This window comes from Cervus elaphus, chromosome 4, assembly GCF_910594005.1.
Source record: "Cervus elaphus chromosome 4, mCerEla1.1, whole genome shotgun sequence".
NCBI lineage: Eukaryota > Metazoa > Chordata > Mammalia > Artiodactyla > Cervidae > Cervus > Cervus elaphus.
Genome location: NC_057818.1, coordinates 51,424,974 through 51,435,445, shown reverse-complemented (window position 1 = coordinate 51,435,445; position 10,472 = coordinate 51,424,974).

Sequence of the window (10,472 nt, the reverse complement as noted above, 5' to 3'; positions counted from 1 at the left end):
TTATATTCACAGGCTGATCCTGGAAACAATCTCAGAGAAGACTCTGAGGTACCAAAGGAGAGGAAGGGGGGTGGGGAGGAGATGCTCAAAGAGAGTGAAACCAAGAAGATAGGGAGCAGTGAACAGGCTACAGAGGGGGAAGGCCTGAAGGGTTAGGCTCTGGGTGCTTAGGGCTTCAAGCCCACCCTCTGTTGGTGGGTTCCTAGAGGCCTTAGGGCAGTCCTTAAGCAGTGCCTCAGAGGTCTCAGGCCTCTTCCTCGGGGAGACCAAGGCCTCCCAGGAAGCATCACCCCCTTGGGGAATTATGTAACCTTGTCTAGGGACAGTGCAGCTCCCCCACGGATATTGTAACCCTCTGGGAGCAGTGTGGTCCAGCAATAATAACCCTCATCATTGTTATCATAACAGCTCCCGAATTGCTAGTGCTCATGATGTGCCAGGCGCTGGGCCAAGCGTTGTCAGGACATCTCATTGAAGCCTCACAAAACCCCAAAGAAGGGAATTCCTATTGTTAGCCCCATTTACAGATTAATAAAGCAAGGCTCAGAAATGGTCAGAAACAGGGTTCAAATCCAATCTATCCAATTCAAAATCACCACCCTTAACCAGTATAGTTTATTATGTCTTTTACTGCCCCACCCCTCAGAAAAAGATGATGCCAAGTTTAAAAGATAATAGGTCCATACTACAGCCTCAGTGACCTCTATACTCCCACCAGAAGACAGAGACCAGGGTGGCAACCCAAACTGCAATTTCCTGTATGTGAGTGAGATTGTATAGAGCAAGTGAATTGATCTTTTTAAGCCTCAGCTTCATCATCTGTAAAATGGGGATATTAATGATTAGGTTGTTATGAGAAATCAGAGATTTGAGATAAGTAGGCAATAAATACTGGTGATTATTAGCAGAAGTGAGCAGCATAACCTGTGGACAATGTAAGCCTAGAGATTCCAACTGTAGGCAGCAAACACGCAAGCATGGACGGTGAAAAATTGCCTATTAATGGCAGAATTCTACCCTGACTTAGCTGGATAATTCAATCCCACAGTTTCTGTGAAACACAGTCATGGATGGTGGGCGTGCCTCAGGGGAGACTTTCAACCATCCACAGAGAATGGGAACCGCTGGTGAAAATGATGTGTCCACAGATATTATAACATGACTGCACCATGGAAGTGTGGACCGTGTTGGATAGTTCAGTTGCCTTGTGAACACTGGAAACTACCCCCAGGAATGGTGAACCCCACAATGACTGTGTAAAACACCCAGAGGTTGTGAACTTGTGATGAGAACTCTCAGCACTGGTCAATCCTTGAAGATATCCTATGCAACCAAGACCATGTGAACTCCAGTGGTCAAGAATCTAACCCGCCCCCACTCTCCCCAGAAAGCCTTCACAAATGCTCCTGAGGCTGGTAAAAAGCACAGCCTCTCCCAGACCTCAGAGGTGCCTGGGATGAACAGTGTAATACTCCGTGGAGAAAACACCTCTCTCTGGACAGTGAGGAGAGCCCCCCCTCATTGCCATGGACTTAGTTGTTCTTGTTCCAGTTTACTGTCCTGACACAGATAAAACAGTTATCCTATTGTTGTCAGGCAAAGGCATGGACAGAACCTACCCCTATAGAAGTCACAACTCGTCACAGAGTCATGCCTAGAAAGGAAACCATGTGGATGGTAAAAATCATAATCATCACCCGCCCATCACCTATATGAACAGCGATGAACCACTACTACTCTATGAACACTGTCGTTCCCTTAGAAATAGTGGGATCCACCCACACTGTTTAGAGCAGCGGTCCCCAACCTTTTTGGCACCAGGGACGGGTTTCATGGAAGACAACTTTTTTCCATGGATGGGGGAGAGGGGGGTGGTTTCAGAATGATTCAAGCGCATTACATGGAGAAGGAAATGGCAACCCACTGCAGTATTCTTGCCTGGAAAAGTCCATGGACAGAGGAGCCTGGCGGGCTGCAGACCATGGGGGTACATGACTGAGCATGTGTGCACAAGGGTGGAGGGAGATGGGTTGGTAGCAATAAACTGGTAGAACTAAAAAAATAAAAAGCACATTACATTTATTGGGCACTTTATTTCTGTGATTATTACATCAGCTCCTAGATCATCAGGCATTAGACAGATCCCAGAGGTAGGAGACCCCTGATTTAGACAGTGAAGCCACCTAAACTGTGTAACCATTGCCAAACAGAAAATGTAACCCCGTTAGATTATCACCCTTCCTGGTCTCTCTGATTTGAAATGCTGAAGGACTCGAGGACTCAGTCCTAGGTCCTCTTCTCTTCTCCATCTACACACATTCCTTTGACAATCTCCACCAGGCCCATAGTTTTATACACCATATACTATGCTGATTACACCCAAATTTCTGTCTCCATCTCAGGACTCTACCCCAAACTCCAATCTCACACATTGAACCACCTCACCGGTGTCTCCATTTAGATTTCTCAAGTTTTCCAAGTCTCTTAGAGCTCCCCCAAAGTGATCCCACCCCCAGTCTCCCCCATCTCTGGAAATTGCAGCTCCATTTTGCTGGTTGCACAAGTAGAATACCTCAGAGTCATCCTTGACTCCTTTCTCTTCTCTGACATCCAGTCTGAAGGGAACTCCTCCTATCAGGTCTTCCTTCAGCTTTTTCAGACTCAGCCACCCTCCCCACACACACATCTCCTCACTGGTCTCCCTGCTGCCTCATCCCCATAGTCTGTGCTCCACTGGCGTAGAAATGCTCCAGTCAACCAAATGACATCCCTTCACTGCCCCAAACCCTCCATCAGCCCTCCGCTCCCTGGGAGGCTTTAACAACTCCTTGCCTGCGATGCCCTTTTTCCCTCCTGACCTCACTTCCCACCTTCCCCCCTTAATTTTTCCTCCAAGTGCACTCCAGCCTCTTTGCTATTTCTTGAATTTGCCAGACATATTCCTCCCTCAGGGATTTTGCCCATGCTGTTCTATCTGCCTTGAAGGCTTTTCCACCAGAAGTCTACATAGCTCTGTCCCTCATTCCCTTCAGGTTTCTACGCCAAAACCACCTTCTCAAGAGTTCCCTGGTGGTCCAGTGTTTAGGACTCTGAGCTTTCAAAGCTGAGGGCAAGTCAGGGAACTAAGATCCTGCAAGTCACACAGCATGGCCAAAAATTTTAAAATAAAACTAAAAATATTAAAAAACAAACACCATCTTCCCAGTACTATGCCTGACCACTATGTAGATATAGATATATAATTACCTGCGTGTACTCAGTTGTGTCCCACTTTGTGACCCCAGGGACTGTGGCCCACCGGGCTTCTCTGTCCATGGGATTTTTCCAGGCAAGAATACTGAAGTGGGTTGCTACTTCCTACTCCAGAGGATCTTCCTGACCCACGGATTGAATCTGCGCCTCTTGCATCTCCTGCATTGGCAGACAGATTCTTTACCACTAGCGCCACCTGGGAAGCCCAGATATATACCTATATGTATGTCTATATACTTTGGCCACACTGTGTGGCGTGCAAGATCCCAGTTCTCCCACAAGGGATTGAACCCACTCCCCCTGCAGTGGAAGCGTGGATTCTCAACCACTAGACTGCCAGGGAAGTCCCTGACCACTATTATATTGGAAGCCCCTTTCTAGATCCCGTGGATTCCTTTTATTTTTTTGCTGTGCCATCCGGCATGTGAGATCTTATTTCCCCCACCAGGGATCAATGCGCACACCCCCCTGCATGGGAAGCACGAAATCTTAACCCAGTGCCTAGACCAGAGTCTGTCATAGAGCTGTTATTAAGTCGCCAAGTCATGTCTAACTCTTTGCGACCTCGTAGACTATAGCAGGTCAGGTTCCTCTGTCCTCCACCGTGTCCTGGAGTTTGCTCAAATTCATGTCCATTGAGTTGGTGATGCTGTCTAATCATCTCATCCTCTGCTGTCCCCTTCTCCTCCTGCCTTCAATCTTTCCCAGCATCAGGGTCTTTTCCAATGAGTCAGCTCTTCGCATCAGCTGGCCAAAGTGTTAGAGCTCCAGCTTCAGCATCAGTCCTTCCAATGAATATTCAGAGTTGATTTCCTTTAGAAAGGACTGGTTTGATCTAGCTGTCCAAGGGACTCTCAGGAGTCTTCTCCAACACCGCAATTCAAAAGCATCAAATCTTCGGCACTCAGCCTTCTTTATGATTCAACGTTCACATCTGTACATGACTACTGGAAAAACCATAGCTTTAACTATACAGACCTTTGTCGGCAAAGTGATGTCTCTGCTTTTTAACACCCTGTCTCGGCTTGTCATAGCTTTCCTTCCAAGGAGCGAGCGTCTGTTAATTTCATGGCTGTGGTCACTGTTAAAGAGTAGGCTGTAGCCATAGATGGCGTAGGCTGTAGTCATAGAGTAGGCTGGTAATATGTACTTGCTGAAGTGAATTGAGTTTGAAAACAGCTGGGATAAGGTGACAGTCAGAACCCATACAGAGCGTCTGTGACGGATGTAAAACCCATATACAGTATGACTCTTGCGTGGACAGTGTAGAGCCCCAATAAACATTGTAATGCTCAAACACAGTATGATTTCCAGTTTAAACAGCATGGCCCTTATTAGCCTTGTCCAGATATGCTCACCGTCATAAAGTGATCTGAGCACCATTCAAACTTTGTAAACCGGGTGGACCCATATAGCAGGGCAACCCACGTAAATGGTATAAACCCCACAGAGACAGTGTAACCCTCATAAACAGTATGAACCCCATACAGATGGTGAGAAAGCAAATAAACCAGGTGCACTCCGTACAAATGACTTGTTCCCTCTTCAGTGTGCGCTGCCACAGAGGCAGCATAACTTGCTTAACATTGTGTGAATTCCTCTAGCAGTAGGGTCAGTTCCCAGCCTGGGGTAAACCTCACATCTGTGGTGCAGGTAAGCATGTAAACAGGGTCACCTCAAGCAGCAGTGGGAGTCTTCACGTGAACAGCGCGGCCCCACAATATGTGTAACCCACCATACTACATAGCAGTGTAACCTACCACGTGTCCCCACATAGACAATGCCATGGCTCAGGCGAACCACTCCGTGGACAGTGTAGCCTCAGCCCTGGTGGCTCAGATGGTAAAGAATGTGCCTGCAATGCAGGAGACCCGGGTTCAATCCCTGGGTCAGGAAGACCCGCTGGAGAGGGGAATGGCTGCCCATTCTAGTATTCTTGCCTGAAAAATCCCAAGGACAGAGGAGCCTGGCGGGCTACAGTCCATGGGGTGGCAAAGAGTCAGACATGACTGAGTGACTGACACACGCAACCAATAGGTGCAGTGAACACCAATGTCACTATCAGGTTTTTTAAACATATGTATGTAAAAAAATAAATAAATGACCTATTTATGTATTTGGCTCTGCGGGGTCTTAGTTGTAGCATGTGGAATCTTTGATTTTCATTGAGGTATGTGAGATTTTTAGTTGCAGCATGCAGGATCTAGTTCCCCGGCCAGGGATTGAGTATGGTCCCCTGCATTGGGAGCACCAAATCTTAGCCACTGAACCACCAGGGAAGTCCCATCACTGTTGGTCTTACCAAGTCATGGATAATGTAACCCTTTCCCACAGACAGGTAAAAACTCCCTATTCCATTCAAACCCTCTGGGCTCAAATAGAGGTGGCCGAACACATCTGGCAAATAAGATATAAGACATACGGATAGAGTGGGGCTTCCACAAAAGCTGTTAAAAGACTCAGTGTCAACCCCCTACATCCCATATCCCTGCTTGGAACTCGGAGCCAATGGCAAGAGCTTCAGCAGCCACTGAGGTAGAAGAACTAAGTGTGACTGAAAAGACAACAAGGTGATTCAATCTCTTCAGAGGGAAGAGAAAAACACCTCTCTATTTTGTGTAAGTCACTGTTGTTTGGATTTCTATTGCTTGTGTCTGAACTTAAATCTAGCTGATAATAGTTCTTTAAAAAAATTCAATAAAGTTGAAAGACTATTAACATTTAAAAACCCTCTGAAAAAAAAATTAAAAAAATAAAAACCCCTCTGGGCTTTTGTAATTTTCATGCATGTGCACGTGTGTTCAGTTGCTCGGTTGTGTCTGACTCTTTGCGACTCCAGTGGACTATAGCCACCAGGTTCCTCTGAATGGGATTCTCCAGGCAAGGATATTGGAGTTGCCATTTCCTCTTCCAGGGGATCTTCCCAACCTAGGGATCAAACCCATGTCTCTTGCGTCTCCTGCATTAGCAGGTGGAGTCTTTACACCTGTGCCCCCTTGGAAGCTCTTGTAATTTTCATACAATTTCACATATCCTCCCAAGCCTGTAAGTCTTAACTCTCCAATAAAATTTACCCAACTCCCCTTCAATACAAGGTGTAATGACTTGTGTTGACAGTATGACTCCCTAAGGTGTGGTGTAACTCATCACCGAGAATAGGCCCCAAATAAAGGCCAAGAAATGATGAATTCTTTTTAAAAAAATTTATTTGGCTGCACCAGTCTTAGTTGCAGCATGTGGGATCTTTTTTTAGTTATGGCACGTGGAATCTTTAGTTGCAGGATGCACATGTGGGATCTAGTTCCCTGATCAGGGATTGAACCCTGGGCCCCCTGCATTGGGAGCATGGAGTCTTAGCCACTGAACCATGAGGGAAGTCCCCCTTCCTGAAAAGCCGGGATTCCCAGGGTCTAGTGCAGCACAGAGCACATAAAAATCACCGCTCCCATTTACTGAGCACTTACTATACGCAAGGCCCTAGACTCACCATCTCGTTTCATCCTCAGCTCAACTCAATGAGATAGATGCTTGAATGATTCCCATTTTTTCAGATTAAGAGAGTGAGACTTGAGAGAGGTTCCAGGCCCAAGGCTACACAGCTAAAAATCGTTACAAAGGGACCTCAAGCACTAGACCATAATGCCTCCTGATGGATTGATAAATGCCCCACAGATATGCTGCACTCTGGAATTCTTTCAAAAAGCACTACCACAGCACCACCACAACACGTACCAGCTATGGACAAGGTTACCAGTAAGCCTGTGACAGCATAAACTCTTCAGGTAGTGATAAATTCCTTCTGAATAATAATAATCACCACAGTAGTTAACATGGCTAAAATTAATTAATTAATGTTTGGTTGGGCTGGGTCTTCATTGCTGTGCACAGGCTTTCTTCAGTTGCTGTGAGCAGGGCCCACTCTTCCATGTGAAGTACAGGCTTCTCATTGTGGTGGCTTCTCTTGCGGCGTTGGAGCACAGGTTCCAAGCCCACAGGCTTCAGGAGATGCAGCACACGATTCAGTAGCTGTGGCACTCCACAGCCTGCGGAATCTTCCAACATATGAAATCTTCCCGGACCAGGGATTGATTCCACGTCCCCTGTATTGGCAGGTGGATTCTTAGCCACTGCACCACCAGGGAAGTCCAATACTTGACATTTCTGAGGAGTTACCCTCAAAAGACACGAGGAGACAAAAAAATGCTTTGCACATCCCTTTTTTTAAAATATTTATTTATTTGGCTGCACTAGGTTTTAGTTTCAGCTTTGCACATCTTAATTCTTTACATTTTCGTAACAACCCTAGGCCATAGGAATGGAAAAAAAAAATATCCCGTTACAGATGTAGACAGTGAGGCACAAAGGGATTCATGACTTGTCCAAGGTCATACAGCTGGGAAGAAGCCCAGCTCGGTTCCACCCTGAGCAACCTGGCTAAGCCTGTGTTATCCCACTTCCTGTAGCACCACTCCCCCCAGCTCTACATGACAGTGGAATTTTGATGAACTGTGTAACTGAGTTAACTACATTTTATGTAATTCTTCCGGGGACATTTGAAATAGGCCTTGGACTGTGTGAACTGCCACAGACAGGTCTCCTCTATGCGTGGTGTAACTAGAATAAGCAGTGGGGGTTCCTCTGTGGACATTAAAAACACACCACATTCAGAGACCATCTTGCACAGACAGTTGATGTTGTTATGTAGACGCTGAGTCCTTTCCAACTCTTTTTGTGGCCCCATGGACTGTAGCCTGCCAGGCTCCTCCGTCCATGGAATTTTCCCAGCAAGAATACTGGAGTGGATTGTCATTTCCTTCTTCTTTCCAGGGGATCTTCCTGACCCAGGGATGGAACATACATCTCCTGCAAGTGGGTTCTTCACCACTGAGCCACCTGGGAAGCCTGGGGAGGAGAGAACCTCTGTCACTGTAGCATTGTGCTCCCTAGGCAGGGTGAATTTCTTTGTGGAGACTGCATATCTCATTGAGTCTAATTCTCCCTTACACCTGATGCAAACTGACTGTGGAGCATGAAACACCGTCCCAATCAATGGAAATCCTCTCCTCCCCAACACCACGTAAGCTCCCATGGGCTATGTGAACTTTGGCCCAATATGCACCTCCCCATGGACAGTATACTTAATCTCTTTCATATCTGTGACAAAGTTAACACAGACAGTGAACATCAGTAAGCATGGGGAACTTTCTGTGGCTGCTGTGAACCCCTGTGGGACAGCATGAACCATTTTCCAAGGGTCTACCTAAATGGGCTGTGGGAACTCTCTGATGAATATAAACTTTGTTCAGACCCACCCATACTCAGATATGTAGATGACACCACCCTTATGGCAGAAAGTGAAGAAAAACTAAAGAGCCTCTTGATGAAAGTGAAAGAGGAGAATGAAAGAGTTGGCTTAAAGCTCAACATTCAGAAAACTAAGATCATGGCATCTGGTCCTATCACTTCATGGCAAATAGATGGGGAAACAGTGGAAACAGTGGCTGACTTTATTTTTTCGGCTCCAAAATCACTGCAGATGGTGATTGCAGCCATGAAATTAAAAGATATTTACTCCTTGGACAAAAGTTATGACCAACCTAGACAGCATATTAAAAAACAGAGACATTACTTTGTCAACAAAGGTCCACCTAGTCAAGGCTATGGTTTTTCCAGTGGTCATGTATGGATGTGAGAGTTAGACTATAAACAAAGCTGAGCACCAAAGAATTGATGCTTTTGAACTGTGGTGTTGGAGAAGACTCTTGAGAGTCCCTTGGACTGCAAGGAGATCCAACCAGTCCATCCTAAAGGAGATCAGTCCTGGTGTTCATTGGAAGGACTGATGTTGAAGCTGAAACTCCAATACTTTGGCCACCTCATGCAAAGAGCTGACTCATTTGAAAAGACCCTGATGCTGGGAAAGATTGAGGGCAGGAGGAGAAGGGGACAACAGAGGATGAGATGGTTGGATGGCCTCACCAACTCAATGGACATGAGTTTGGGTGGACTCCGGGAGTTGGTGATGGACAGGGAGGCCTGGTGTGCTGTGGTTCATGGGGTCGCAAAGAGTTGGACACAACTGAGCTATTGAACTGAACTAATGTCTACCCTATGGGCACAGTATAAACAGCTCTGTAAAATTTCCCTCAACTCAGGGCCCACTCAATATGGGCCCACTTAATATGGAAGTGCAAACTCCATTTTATTTTATTTTTTCTTCTTAATGTTTTTATTTTTTTTTTAATTTCTTTTTATTAGTTGGAGGCTAATTACTTCACAACATTGCAGTGGGTTTTGTCATACATTGACATGAATCAGCTATGGAACAAACTCTCTTTTAGAATGATATTAAAATTGCAGTAATAATATGACAGTATAAAGTAGTATAAGTCATAATATAGTGTGCTCAGTTGCTAAGCTGCCTCTGACTCTTTGCCACCCCATGGACTGTAGCCCACCAAGCTCCTCTGTTCAGAATACTGGAGTGGGTTGCCATTCCCTTCTCCAGGGGATCTTCCTGACCCAGGGACTGAACTCGTATCTCCTGCATTGGCAGGCAGATCCTTTACCACTGAGCTACCTGGGAAGCCCTGTAATATAATAGCATAAGAAATAGTATAAGATTCTTTCCCAGTGTGAACTTCTTGCAGACAGTGAAATTTCTGCCACTCTCAAGGCAAATCTATGGACAGTTGATAATGTGAACCTCAAGGATAATGTCAATCCCCTTCATACTCAGTGAATCCCACTGGACAACTGATATTTCCTTATAGCTCAAAGTGAACTGACCATGTCACAATATACTCTCTCACTTGTAGTGTGAATGTTAAAGGTATATGGCCCTGCAATAGTCTGGGTGTATTATCTTCACACCTGGTGTGAACTCCGTATCTGGGCAGCAGGAATCTACCACCAACAGGGCATATCCCTCTCCTCCCAACCCCAGTGTGATCCGCTCCCCGCCACCAGGTGTGAACACCTACAAAGTGTAAGCTCTTCACGGAATACAGTGTGATGCTCCATGAAGTGCTGTATTTCCCCATCGCAAGCCTTCCTCTCACCCCACGCCCAGGGGGGGCTATCAGAAAACTGAGCCGCCCTAAATGTCAAAGTCTTGGGGAAGGTGGCCTGTCCCCAGGGTCACCAAGCCCCAGGCCACGCGCGGAGACAACTCCGCAGCGCGCGCTACCACACAAGTGCTAGTTCTCTACCCTCCCGAT